Source organism: Triturus cristatus, chromosome 12, assembly GCF_964204655.1.
Source record: "Triturus cristatus chromosome 12, aTriCri1.1, whole genome shotgun sequence".
Classification (NCBI taxonomy): domain Eukaryota; kingdom Metazoa; phylum Chordata; class Amphibia; order Caudata; family Salamandridae; genus Triturus; species Triturus cristatus.
Genome location: NC_140595.1, coordinates 265,451,281 through 265,466,178, shown reverse-complemented (window position 1 = coordinate 265,466,178; position 14,898 = coordinate 265,451,281).

The following is a 14,898-nucleotide window of genomic DNA, read 5'->3' as shown; positions in this document are numbered from 1 at the left end:
TATGGTCTTCAGTCAAATTCAAAAGCAGCCTACCTACCTTAGGCTAAGGAGTTTTCCACTCGAAGGCCGCACATGGGGACGTCACCCTCATTTAGCAGGGTCCCAAATTGCCTGCAGTCATCCTCTTTACAGAAGCTGGGCGTTCGTGGGCGTTTGTGGGCGTCCTTCAAAGGAAGGAAGGGGGTTTTTAAAGGCCCAGCCCAGCCCAGCCCAGCCCAGCCCAGCCCAGCCCAGCCCAGCGCTGTGCTGTGCTTTGCTGTGTCCTGATGCAGCAGGCATGATGCAGACCTGCTGAAGCAAAGGCCTGACTCTAACATTTTCTGTCTCATGAAGAAAACAACCTTTCTACCTTCTTATTGCAACTAATAAAGGGAGTTTCACTTGCATCAAACTAAACCCATCATTTCATTAGCCACAGCTCATTCCTGACCTTTATTCCTAGCCAACCTCATAGGCACCAAACCTCTGATTTGAGAGATTGGCTCACACCAAAATGAAAAATAACCCCCATCCAACCTATTTTCCTATCCGTGTAGCACCTTCCTCGCATTCTTCTAATCAGTTAAAGCCCCAGAGGCCACATTTGCGCTCCACATTATACCAAATTTAAAGGACAAATAATGAATGCATTGATAAAGGATGATAAGGTATTGCCCCTATTGCTCCTGCTTGAGATAAAGGGGGATTGGTGGAAAGTCATGAGGGAAAAGATTTGTAATTTTGAGGCGCACGTGCCAAAAAGAGTGGCCACTTTTCTCCTCTGTTTTTACAAGTGAAATTCAAATTAGGAAATGAAAATAAAAGAAGAATTTGAAATTTTGCCAACTTATGACACTTTGACAGCGTTTGCGGGACTCGAACCCTTGTCCTGTGAGATCCTTTATAACCACAGGCACAAGACTTACCATTGAGCTATAGCTCCTGGTGGTCTGAAGTGTTGCAGTAGTAACTATAAACAACATATAGGCCCTGGTGTCATTGCCTGTGGCTTGTATTGCACATCAAAAGGATGACCATGCTATAGGGACGATTTGATACGCTTCTGACATGGAAACCGGTGTGGTCCAGTGGGTAAGTTCCTGACTTCCAGCCAGAGAATCAGGGTTCAAATCCCGGGTTCGGCACCAGATGACTGATGGTGGTCCAGCACAGGTAAATTGGAGGTGGGCCAAACAGGCCAATTGGTAAGTAAAATGTGTGTGTCTGTGTGTCCTGTAAGAGTGGAGTCATGCCTGGCAAAGTGGGTGGATGGAGGATAGAGTGAATAGGAGGAGTCTAGGCAGAGTGGGTGGAGCCAGAGAAGTCCAGCAGAGGTAAGTTGGAGGTGGGCCTAACAGGCGAATTGGTAAGCAAAACGTGTGGGGTTGGGTGTGTCGGGGTGTGCCTGTGTAGAGGGGGTGTGCCTGTGTGTGGGTGTGCCTGTGTGTGGGTTGTGGGTGTGTGGGGGTGTGGGTGTGTGTCTGTGTGTGGGGGGGGGGGGTGTGTGTGGGGGTGTGCCTGTGTGTGTGGGGTGTGCCTGTGTGTAGGGGGGGGTGTTTGGGGTCTGTGTGTGGTCTGTGTGTGTGGTCTGTGTGTGTGTGTGGGTTGTGTGGGTTGTGTGTGTGTGGGTTGTGTGGGTTGTGTGTGTGTGGGTTGTGTGGGTGTGTGTGTGTGGGTTGTGTGTGTAGGGGGTGTGTGGGGGTGTGTCTGTGTGTGGGGGTGTGTGTGGGGTGTGCCTGGGTGTGTGGGGTGTGCCGGTGTGTGTAGGGGGTGTGTCTGTGTGTCCTGTAAGAGTGGAGTCATGCCTGGCAAAGTGGGAGGATAGAGTGAATATGAGGAGTCTAGGCAGAGTGGGTGGAGCCAGAGAGTCTGGAAAAGATGGATGTGGTCCCAGCGAGGAGGAAGGGGTCAAAGATGGAGGTGGGGGGCCTGAACAGATTGGGGCCAAATGTGGGCACTCCTGTAGTGTTTCTCTAGCTGACAGATCAGGTGATTACATCCGATGGGACTTATGGTGAGGAAAACCAGCGTTTGATTTTTAATGCACCCTCTGTAACTTTTCCCTAGTATCTTTCTTTCCTTCCGGCAGATACCTGGAACAAGCGTCCCAAAGTTTTTCTTGGCTGCATACCCCCAGAGGTGTGCCTGACATTTATGGCCTAAGCACCCTCACAAAGAGTGCGCTACTGACATTCTGGGAAAACCTCACTAAAATGACATATTTATGCACCAAACGTGGTAATTCCTTATACCTGCAAAGCATCATATTGCACTTTTCAGCTTTGAGGAGGTGTGAGTGTTTTCATTTGAGGGAAATATTCATCTGTGCTTCCTCTCCCATCCGAGGACTATGGAGCTGCTGTTCCTCTCTCACATGTCCCTTCATAGAGACAGGTGTCACACACTCAACCACTCAGTAAACATGTATGCTTCGATACATTCACCTTGCTGTTTACCTTCCAAACATTCCCTCTTCACCACAAATACAGGGCAGCCATACCTCATTGCTCATTCACTCAGTCATCACAGTCCTACACTCTGTAGGTCCTGCAAGACCAACATGAACAAGAGGTATGTCAGCAAGCGGAAAAAAAGCCTTGGGGGAAGATTTTTTTAAATGTTACACAATGTAGCGCAGCACTCTGCGTGGCTGCGCTGCGTTACGTGACCGGGAATGAGCAGGAGAGCGCCATATTTTTAAAGATTTGGCTCTCTCTCCTTGTCTTTCCCTTGCGCCGGCGCTGATTTCAGCTGCCGTGCGCCATGCACATAGCTTAGCGCCGCAGCGCTAGGGTGTGTGCATGAGTGTAGCGTAGGTTTTGTACAGGAAGGGTACCTTTCCTGTACAAAATACTATGCTAGGTACGATGCAAAGCTTTTCCCACCTTGCATACATGCTGCACAGTGAAGCACGCATGGAAAGTGAGAAAAGCACATAGAAATGAATGCATTTCTCCTGTTTGCACCTCCTTTGAAGGGGCGTTAACTTTTGGCGCAAAACCATGTTTTCAAATCTTTGTGAATATGGTTTTGCATCAAAAAGCACGGGTTGCTGCATTGAAACACCCATGTACCACCCACGTAATGCCCCCTTGGTGCAAAGTTACCCAAAGCAGTGTTTTGCGCTCCTTACAGGGCACTTTCCGGCGCAAAAGCAGTTTTGCGCTGAAAAGAAAATCAGAAAAAATAAAATTTGCGCTAGATTGTGTCACTATTGTGGAGCTAAAGCAGCGCGAAACATATGGAAACCTCCCCCTTGGTGTGCTCTTATATTCATACTGCTGCCCTCTAGTAACGCTACACAGTAACTGCAGCATAATAGTGGGAATGGGAAGAAGGCTGTCCAATGCAAATATTGTTCTCCCAAGCTACCTTTCTTCTGAGATGGTCGGCGTCTTGTGCCTTGATGCCACCTCACGCATATGGTCTTCAGTCAAATTCAAAAGCAGCCTACCTACCTTAGGCTAAGGAGTTTTCCACTCGAAGGCCGCACATGGGGACGTCACCCTCATTTAGCAGGGTCCCAAATTGCCTGCAGTCATCCTCTTTACAGAAGCTGGGCGTTCGTGGGCGTTTGTGGGCGTCCTTCAAAGGAAGGAAGGGGGTTTTTAAAGGCCCAGCCCAGCCCAGCCCAGCCCAGCCCAGCCCAGCCCAGCCCAGCCCAGCCCAGCGCTGTGCTGTGCTTTGCTGTGTCCTGATGCAGCAGGCATGATGCAGACCTGCTGAAGCAAAGGCCTGACTCTAACATTTTCTGTCTCATGAAGAAAACAACCTTTCTACCTTCTTATTGCAACTAATAAAGGGAGTTTCACTTGCATCAAACTAAACCCATCATTTCATTAGCCACAGCTCATTCCTGACCTTTATTCCTAGCCAACCTCATAGGCACCAAACCTCTGATTTGAGAGATTGGCTCACACCAAAATGAAAAATAACCCCCATCCAACCTATTTTCCTATCCGTGTAGCACCTTCCTCGCATTCTTCTAATCAGTTAAAGCCCCAGAGGCCACATTTGCGCTCCACATTATACCAAATTTAAAGGACAAATAATGAATGCATTGATAAAGGATGATAAGGTATTGCCCCTATTGCTCCTGCTTGAGATAAAGGGGGATTGGTGGAAAGTCATGAGGGAAAAGATTTGTAATTTTGAGGCGCACGTGCCAAAAAGAGTGGCCACTTTTCTCCTCTGTTTTTACAAGTGAAATTCAAATTAGGAAATGAAAATAAAAGAAGAATTTGAAATTTTGCCAACTTATGACACTTTGACAGCGTTTGCGGGACTCGAACTCTTGTCCTGTGAGATCCTTTATAACCACAGGCACAAGACTTACCATTGAGCTATAGCTCCTGGTGGTCTGAAGTGTTGCAGTAGTAACTATAAACAACATATAGGCCCTGGTGTCATTGCCTGTGGCTTGTATTGCACATCAAAAGGATGACCATGCTATAGGGACGATTTGATACGCTTCTGACATGGAAACCGGTGTGGTCCAGTGGGTAAGTTCCTGACTTCCAGCCAGAGAATCAGGGTTCAAATCCCGGGTTCGGCACCAGATGACTGATGGTGGTCCAGCACAGGTAAATTGGAGGTGGGCCAAACAGGCCAATTGGTAAGTAAAATGTGTGTGTCTGTGTGTCCTGTAAGAGTGGAGTCATGCCTGGCAAAGTGGGTGGATGGAGGATAGAGTGAATAGGAGGAGTCTAGGCAGAGTGGGTGGAGCCAGAGAAGTCCAGCAGAGGTAAGTTGGAGGTGGGCCTAACAGGCGAATTGGTAAGCAAAACGTGTGGGGTTGTGTGTGTGGGGTGTGTCTGTGTGTGTGGGGTGTGCCTGTGTAGAGGGGGTGTGCCTGTGTGTGGGTTGTGTGTGTGGGGTGTGTGGGGGTGTGGGGGTGTGTCTGTGTGTGGGGGGGGGGGGGGTGTGCCTGTGTGTGTGGGGTGTGCCTGTGTGTAGGGGGGGTGTTTGGGGTGTGTGGGGTCTGTGTGTGGTCTGTGTGTGTGTGGGTGTGTGTGGGTCTGTGTGTGGTCTGTGTGTGGGGTCTGTGTGGGGTCTGTGTGTGGTCTGTGTGTGGGGTCTGTGTGTGGTCTGTGTGTGGGTTGTGGGTGTGTGGGTGTGTGTGTGTGGGTTGTGTGGGTGGGTGTGTGGGGGTGTGTCTGTGTGGTGGGGGTGTGTCTGTGGGGGGGGTGTGTGTGGGGTGTGCCTGGGTGTGTGGGGTGTGCCGGTGTGTGTAGGGGGTGTGTCTGTGTGTCCTGTAAGAGTGGAGTCATGCCTGGCAAAGTGGGAGGATAGAGTGAATATGAGGAGTCTAGGCAGAGTGGGTGGAGCCAGAGAGTCTGGAAAAGATGGATGTGGTCCCAGCGAGGAGGAAGGGGTCAAAGATGGAGGTGGGGGCCTGAACAGATTGGGGCCAAATGTGGGCACTCCTGTAGTGTTTCTCTAGCTGACAGATCAGGTGATTACATCCGATGGGACTTATGGTGAGGAAAACCAGCGTTTGATTTTTAATGCACCCTCTGTAACTTTTCCCTAGTATCTTTCTTTCCTTCCGGCAGATACCTGGAACAAGCGTCCCAAAGTTTTTCTTGGCTGCATACCCCCAGAGGTGTGCCTGACATTTATGGCCTAAGCACCCTCACAAAGAGTGCGCTACTGACATTCTGGGAAAACCTCACTAAAATGACATATTTATGCACCAAACGTGGTAATTCCTTATACCTGCAAAGCATCATATTGCACTTTTCAGCTTTGAGGAGGTGTGAGTGTTTTCATTTGAGGGAAATATTCATCTGTGCTTCCTCTCCCATCCGAGGACTATGGAGCTGCTGTTCCTCTCTCACATGTCCCTTCATAGAGACAGGTGTCACACACTCAACCACTCAGTAAACATGTATGCTTCGATACATTCACCTTGCTGTTTACCTTCCAAACATTCCCTCTTCACCACAAATACAGGGCAGCCATACCTCATTGCTCATTCACTCAGTCATCACAGTCCTACACTCTGTAGGTCCTGCAAGACCAACATGAACAAGAGGTATGTCAGCAAGCGGAAAAAAAGCCTTGGGGGAAGATTTTTTTAAATGTTACACAATGTAGCGCAGCACTCTGCGTGGCTGCGCTGCGTTACGTGACCGGGAATGAGCAGGAGAGCGCCATATTTTTAAAGATTTGGCTCTCTCTCCTTGTCTTTCCCTTGCGCCGGCGCTGATTTCAGCTGCCGTGCGCCATGCACATAGCTTAGCGCCGCAGCGCTAGGGTGTGTGCATGAGTGTAGCGTAGGTTTTGTACAGGAAGGGTACCTTTCCTGTACAAATTACTATGCTAGGCACGATGCAAAGCTTTTCCCACCTTGCATACATGCTGCACAGTGAAGCACGCATGGAAAGTGAGAAAAGCACATAGAAATGAATGCATTTCTCCTGTTTGCACCTCCTTTGAAGGGGCGTTAACTTTTGGCGCAAAACCATGTTTTCAAATCTTTGTGAATATGGTTTTGCATCAAAAAGCACGGGTTGCTGCATGGAAACACCCATGTACCACCCACGTAATGCCCCCTTGGTGCAAAGTTACCCAAAGCAGTGCTTTGCGCTCCTTACAGGGCACTTTCCGGCGCAAAAGCAGTTTTGCGCTGAAAAGAAAATCAGAAAAAATAAAATTTGCGCTAGATTGTGTCACTATTGTGGAGCTAAAGCAGCGCGAAACATATGGAAACCTCCCCCTTGGTGTGCTCTTATATTCATACTGCTGCCCTCTAGTAACGCTACACAGTAACTGCAGCATAATAGTGGGAATGGGAAGAAGGCTGTCCAATGCAAATATTGTTCTCCCAAGCTACCTTTCTTCTGAGATGGTCGGCGTCTTGTGCCTTGATGCCACCTCACGCATATGGTCTTCAGTCAAATTCAAAAGCAGCCTACCTACCTTAGGCTAAGGAGTTTTCCACTCGAAGGCCGCACATGGGGACGTCACCCTCATTTAGCAGGGTCCCAAATTGCCTGCAGTCATCCTCTTTACAGAAGCTGGGCGTTCGTGGGCGTTTGTGGGCGTCCTTCAAAGGAAGGAAGGGGGTTTTTAAAGGCCCAGCCCAGCCCAGCCCAGCCCAGCCCAGCCCAGCCCAGCCCAGCCCAGCCCAGCGCTGTGCTTTGCTGTGTCCTGATGCAGCAGGCATGATGCAGACCTGCTGAAGCAAAGGCCTGACTCTAACATTTTCTGTCTCATGAAGAAAACAACCTTTCTACCTTCTTATTGCAACTAATAAAGGGAGTTTCACTTGCATCAAACTAAACCCATCATTTCATTAGCCACAGCTCATTCCTGACCTTTATTCCTAGCCAACCTCATAGGCACCAAACCTCTGATTTGAGAGATTGGCTCACACCAAAATGAAAAATAACCCCCATCCAACCTATTTTCCTATCCGTGTAGCACCTTCCTCGCATTCTTCTAATCAGTTAAAGCCCCAGAGGCCACATTTGCGCTCCACATTATACCAAATTTAAAGGACAAATAATGAATGCATTGATAAAGGATGATAAGGTATTGCCCCTATTGCTCCTGCTTGAGATAAAGGGGGATTGGTGGAAAGTCATGAGGGAAAAGATTTGTAATTTTGAGGCGCACGTGCCAAAAAGAGTGGCCACTTTTCTCCTCTGTTTTTACAAGTGAAATTCAAATTAGGAAATGAAAATAAAAGAAGAATTTGAAATTTTGCCAACTTATGACACTTTGACAGCGTTTGCGGGACTCGAACCCTTGTCCTGTGAGATCCTTTATAACCACAGGCACAAGACTTACCATTGAGCTATAGCTCCTGGTGGTCTGAAGTGTTGCAGTAGTAACTATAAACAACATATAGGCCCTGGTGTCATTGCCTGTGGCTTGTATTGCACATCAAAAGGATGACCATGCTATAGGGACGATTTGATACGCTTCTGACATGGAAACCGGTGTGGTCCAGTGGGTAAGTTCCTGACTTCCAGCCAGAGAATCAGGGTTCAAATCCCGGGTTCGGCACCAGATGACTGATGGTGGTCCAGCACAGGTAAATTGGAGGTGGGCCAAACAGGCCAATTGGTAAGTAAAATGTGTGTGTCTGTGTGTCCTGTAAGAGTGGAGTCATGCCTGGCAAAGTGGGTGGATGGAGGATAGAGTGAATAGGAGGAGTCTAGGCAGAGTGGGTGGAGCCAGAGAAGTCCAGCAGAGGTAAGTTGGAGGTGGGCCTAACAGGCGAATTGGTAAGCAAAACGTGTGGGGTTGGGTGTGTCGGGGTGTGCCTGTGTAGAGGGGGTGTGCCTGTGTGTGGGTGTGCCTGTGTGTGGGTTGTGGGTGTGTGGGGGTGTGGGGGTGTGTCTGTGTGTGGGGGGGGGGGTGTGTGTGGGGGTGTGCCTGTGTGTGTGGGGTGTGCCTGTGTGTAGGGGGGGGTGTTTGGGGTCTGTGTGTGGTCTGTGTGTGTGGTCTGTGTGTGTGGGTGTGTGTGTGTGGGTTGTGTGTGTGTGGGTGTGTGTGTGTGGGTTGTGTGTGTGTGGGTTGTGTGGGTGTGTGTGTGTGGGTTGTGTGTGTAGGGGGTGTGTGGGGGTGTGTCTGTGTGGGGGTGTGTGTGGGGTGTGCCTGGGTGTGTGGGGTGTGCCGGTGTGTGTAGGGGGTGTGTCTGTGTGTCCTGTAAGAGTGGAGTCATGCCTGGCAAAGTGGGAGGATAGAGTGAATATGAGGAGTCTAGGCAGAGTGGGTGGAGCCAGAGAGTCTGGAAAAGATGGATGTGGTCCCAGCGAGGAGGAAGGGGTCAAAGATGGAGGTGGGGGCCTGAACAGATTGGGGCCAAATGTGGGCACTCCTGTAGTGTTTCTCTAGCTGACAGATCAGGTGATTACATCCGATGGGACTTATGGTGAGGAAAACCAGCGTTTGATTTTTAATGCACCCTCTGTAACTTTTCCCTAGTATCTTTCTTTCCTTCCGGCAGATACCTGGAACAAGCGTCCCAAAGTTTTTCTTGGCTGCATACCCCCAGAGGTGTGCCTGACATTTATGGCCTAAGCACCCTCACAAAGAGTGCGCTACTGACATTCTGGGAAAACCTCACTAAAATGACATATTTATGCACCAAACGTGGTAATTCCTTATACCTGCAAAGCATCATATTGCACTTTTCAGCTTTGAGGAGGTGTGAGTGTTTTCATTTGAGGGAAATATTCATCTGTGCTTCCTCTCCCATCCGAGGACTATGGAGCTGCTGTTCCTCTCTCACATGTCCCTTCATAGAGACAGGTGTCACACACTCAACCACTCAGTAAACATGTATGCTTCGATACATTCACCTTGCTGTTTACCTTCCAAACATTCCCTCTTCACCACAAATACAGGGCAGCCATACCTCATTGCTCATTCACTCAGTCATCACAGTCCTACACTCTGTAGGTCCTGCAAGACCAACATGAACAAGAGGTATGTCAGCAAGCGGAAAAAAAGCCTTGGGGGAAGATTTTTTTAAATGTTACACAATGTAGCGCAGCACTCTGCGTGGCTGCGCTGCGTTACGTGACCGGGAATGAGCAGGAGAGCGCCATATTTTTAAAGATTTGGCTCTCTCTCCTTGTCTTTCCCTTGCGCCGGCGCTGATTTCAGCTGCCGTGCGCCATGCACATAGCTTAGCGCCGCAGCGCTAGGGTGTGTGCATGAGTGTAGCGTAGGTTTTGTACAGGAAGGGTACCTTTCCTGTACAAAATACTATGCTAGGTACGATGCAAAGCTTTTCCCACCTTGCATACATGCTGCACAGTGAAGCACGCATGGAAAGTGAGAAAAGCACATAGAAATGAATGCATTTCTCCTGTTTGCACCTCCTTTGAAGGGGCGTTAACTTTTGGCGCAAAACCATGTTTTCAAATCTTTGTGAATATGGTTTTGCATCAAAAAGCACGGGTTGCTGCATTGAAACACCCATGTACCACCCACGTAATGCCCCCTTGGTGCAAAGTTACCCAAAGCAGTGTTTTGCGCTCCTTACAGGGCACTTTCCGGCGCAAAAGCAGTTTTGCGCTGAAAAGAAAATCAGAAAAAATAAAATTTGCGCTAGATTGTGTCACTATTGTGGAGCTAAAGCAGCGCGAAACATATGGAAACCTCCCCCTTGGTGTGCTCTTATATTCATACTGCTGCCCTCTAGTAACGCTACACAGTAACTGCAGCATAATAGTGGGAATGGGAAGAAGGCTGTCCAATGCAAATATTGTTCTCCCAAGCTACCTTTCTTCTGAGATGGTCGGCGTCTTGTGCCTTGATGCCACCTCACGCATATGGTCTTCAGTCAAATTCAAAAGCAGCCTACCTACCTTAGGCTAAGGAGTTTTCCACTCGAAGGCCGCACATGGGGACGTCACCCTCATTTAGCAGGGTCCCAAATTGCCTGCAGTCATCCTCTTTACAGAAGCTGGGCGTTCGTGGGCGTTTGTGGGCGTCCTTCAAAGGAAGGAAGGGGGTTTTTAAAGGCCCAGCCCAGCCCAGCCCAGCCCAGCCCAGCCCAGCCCAGCCCAGCCCAGCGCTGTGCTGTGCTTTGCTGTGTCCTGATGCAGCAGGCATGATGCAGACCTGCTGAAGCAAAGGCCTGACTCTAACATTTTCTGTCTCATGAAGAAAACAACCTTTCTACCTTCTTATTGCAACTAATAAAGGGAGTTTCACTTGCATCAAACTAAACCCATCATTTCATTAGCCACAGCTCATTCCTGACCTTTATTCCTAGCCAACCTCATAGGCACCAAACCTCTGATTTGAGAGATTGGCTCACACCAAAATGAAAAATAACCCCCATCCAACCTATTTTCCTATCCGTGTAGCACCTTCCTCGCATTCTTCTAATCAGTTAAAGCCCCAGAGGCCACATTTGCGCTCCACATTATACCAAATTTAAAGGACAAATAATGAATGCATTGATAAAGGATGATAAGGTATTGCCCCTATTGCTCCTGCTTGAGATAAAGGGGGATTGGTGGAAAGTCATGAGGGAAAAGATTTGTAATTTTGAGGCGCACGTGCCAAAAAGAGTGGCCACTTTTCTCCTCTGTTTTTACAAGTGAAATTCAAATTAGGAAATGAAAATAAAAGAAGAATTTGAAATTTTGCCAACTTATGACACTTTGACAGCGTTTGCGGGACTCGAACCCTTGTCCTGTGAGATCCTTTATAACCACAGGCACAAGACTTACCATTGAGCTATAGCTCCTGGTGGTCTGAAGTGTTGCAGTAGTAACTATAAACAACATATAGGCCCTGGTGTCATTGCCTGTGGCTTGTATTGCACATCAAAAGGATGACCATGCTATAGGGACGATTTGATACGCTTCTGACATGGAAACCGGTGTGGTCCAGTGGGTAAGTTCCTGACTTCCAGCCAGAGAATCAGGGTTCAAATCCCGGGTTCGGCACCAGATGACTGATGGTGGTCCAGCACAGGTAAATTGGAGGTGGGCCAAACAGGCCAATTGGTAAGTAAAATGTGTGTGTCTGTGTGTCCTGTAAGAGTGGAGTCATGCCTGGCAAAGTGGGTGGATGGAGGATAGAGTGAATAGGAGGAGTCTAGGCAGAGTGGGTGGAGCCAGAGAAGTCCAGCAGAGGTAAGTTGGAGGTGGGCCTAACAGGCGAATTGGTAAGCAAAACGTGTGGGGTTGGGTGTGTCGGGGTGTGCCTGTGTAGAGGGGGTGTGCCTGTGTGTGGGTGTGCCTGTGTGTGGGTTGTGGGTGTGTGGGGGTGTGGGGGTGTGTCTGTGTGTGGGGGGGGGGGTGTGTGTGGGGGTGTGCCTGTGTGTGTGGGGTGTGCCTGTGTGTAGGGGGGGGTGTTTGGGGTCTGTGTGTGGTCTGTGTGTGTGGTCTGTGTGTGTGGGTGTGTGTGTGTGGGTTGTGTGTGTGTGGGTGTGTGTGTGTGGGTTGTGTGTGTGTGGGTTGTGTGGGTGTGTGTGTGTGGGTTGTGTGTGTAGGGGGTGTGTGGGGGTGTGTCTGTGTGGGGGTGTGTGTGGGGTGTGCCTGGGTGTGTGGGGTGTGCCGGTGTGTGTAGGGGGTGTGTCTGTGTGTCCTGTAAGAGTGGAGTCATGCCTGGCAAAGTGGGAGGATAGAGTGAATATGAGGAGTCTAGGCAGAGTGGGTGGAGCCAGAGAGTCTGGAAAAGATGGATGTGGTCCCAGCGAGGAGGAAGGGGTCAAAGATGGAGGTGGGGGCCTGAACAGATTGGGGCCAAATGTGGGCACTCCTGTAGTGTTTCTCTAGCTGACAGATCAGGTGATTACATCCGATGGGACTTATGGTGAGGAAAACCAGCGTTTGATTTTTAATGCACCCTCTGTAACTTTTCCCTAGTATCTTTCTTTCCTTCCGGCAGATACCTGGAACAAGCGTCCCAAAGTTTTTCTTGGCTGCATACCCCCAGAGGTGTGCCTGACATTTATGGCCTAAGCACCCTCACAAAGAGTGCGCTACTGACATTCTGGGAAAACCTCACTAAAATGACATATTTATGCACCAAACGTGGTAATTCCTTATACCTGCAAAGCATCATATTGCACTTTTCAGCTTTGAGGAGGTGTGAGTGTTTTCATTTGAGGGAAATATTCATCTGTGCTTCCTCTCCCATCCGAGGACTATGGAGCTGCTGTTCCTCTCTCACATGTCCCTTCATAGAGACAGGTGTCACACACTCAACCACTCAGTAAACATGTATGCTTCGATACATTCACCTTGCTGTTTACCTTCCAAACATTCCCTCTTCACCACAAATACAGGGCAGCCATACCTCATTGCTCATTCACTCAGTCATCACAGTCCTACACTCTGTAGGTCCTGCAAGACCAACATGAACAAGAGGTATGTCAGCAAGCGGAAAAAAAGCCTTGGGGGAAGATTTTTTTAAATGTTACACAATGTAGCGCAGCACTCTGCGTGGCTGCGCTGCGTTACGTGACCGGGAATGAGCAGGAGAGCGCCATATTTTTAAAGATTTGGCTCTCTCTCCTTGTCTTTCCCTTGCGCCGGCGCTGATTTCAGCTGCCGTGCGCCATGCACATAGCTTAGCGCCGCAGCGCTAGGGTGTGTGCATGAGTGTAGCGTAGGTTTTGTACAGGAAGGGTACCTTTCCTGTACAAAATACTATGCTAGGTACGATGCAAAGCTTTTCCCACCTTGCATACATGCTGCACAGTGAAGCACGCATGGAAAGTGAGAAAAGCACATAGAAATGAATGCATTTCTCCTGTTTGCACCTCCTTTGAAGGGGCGTTAACTTTTGGCGCAAAACCATGTTTTCAAATCTTTGTGAATATGGTTTTGCATCAAAAAGCACGGGTTGCTGCATTGAAACACCCATGTACCACCCACGTAATGCCCCCTTGGTGCAAAGTTACCCAAAGCAGTGTTTTGCGCTCCTTACAGGGCACTTTCCGGCGCAAAAGCAGTTTTGCGCTGAAAAGAAAATCAGAAAAAATAAAATTTGCGCTAGATTGTGTCACTATTGTGGAGCTAAAGCAGCGCGAAACATATGGAAACCTCCCCCTTGGTGTGCTCTTATATTCATACTGCTGCCCTCTAGTAACGCTACACAGTAACTGCAGCATAATAGTGGGAATGGGAAGAAGGCTGTCCAATGCAAATATTGTTCTCCCAAGCTACCTTTCTTCTGAGATGGTCGGCGTCTTGTGCCTTGATGCCACCTCACGCATATGGTCTTCAGTCAAATTCAAAAGCAGCCTACCTACCTTAGGCTAAGGAGTTTTCCACTCGAAGGCCGCACATGGGGACGTCACCCTCATTTAGCAGGGTCCCAAATTGCCTGCAGTCATCCTCTTTACAGAAGCTGGGCGTTCGTGGGCGTTTGTGGGCGTCCTTCAAAGGAAGGAAGGGGGTTTTTAAAGGCCCAGCCCAGCCCAGCCCAGCCCAGCCCAGCCCAGCCCAGCCCAGCCCAGCGCTGTGCTGTGCTTTGCTGTGTCCTGATGCAGCAGGCATGATGCAGACCTGCTGAAGCAAAGGCCTGACTCTAACATTTTCTGTCTCATGAAGAAAACAACCTTTCTACCTTCTTATTGCAACTAATAAAGGGAGTTTCACTTGCATCAAACTAAACCCATCATTTCATTAGCCACAGCTCATTCCTGACCTTTATTCCTAGCCAACCTCATAGGCACCAAACCTCTGATTTGAGAGATTGGCTCACACCAAAATGAAAAATAACCCCCATCCAACCTATTTTCCTATCCGTGTAGCACCTTCCTCGCATTCTTCTAATCAGTTAAAGCCCCAGAGGCCACATTTGCGCTCCACATTATACCAAATTTAAAGGACAAATAATGAATGCATTGATAAAGGATGATAAGGTATTGCCCCTATTGCTCCTGCTTGAGATAAAGGGGGATTGGTGGAAAGTCATGAGGGAAAAGATTTGTAATTTTGAGGCGCACGTGCCAAAAAGAGTGGCCACTTTTCTCCTCTGTTTTTACAAGTGAAATTCAAATTAGGAAATGAAAATAAAAGAAGAATTTGAAATTTTGCCAACTTATGACACTTTGACAGCGTTTGCGGGACTCGAACCCTTGTCCTGTGAGATCCTTTATAACCACAGGCACAAGACTTACCATTGAGCTATAGCTCCTGGTGGTCTGAAGTGTTGCAGTAGTAACTATAAACAACATATAGGCCCTGGTGTCATTGCCTGTGGCTTGTATTGCACATCAAAAGGATGACCATGCTATAGGGACGATTTGATACGCTTCTGACATGGAAACCGGTGTGGTCCAGTGGGTAAGTTCCTGACTTCCAGCCAGAGAATCAGGGTTCAAATCCCGGGTTCGGCACCAGATGACTGATGGTGGTCCAGCACAGGTAAATTGGAGGTGGGCCAAACAGGCCAATTGGTAAGTAAAATGTGTGTGTCTGTGTGTCC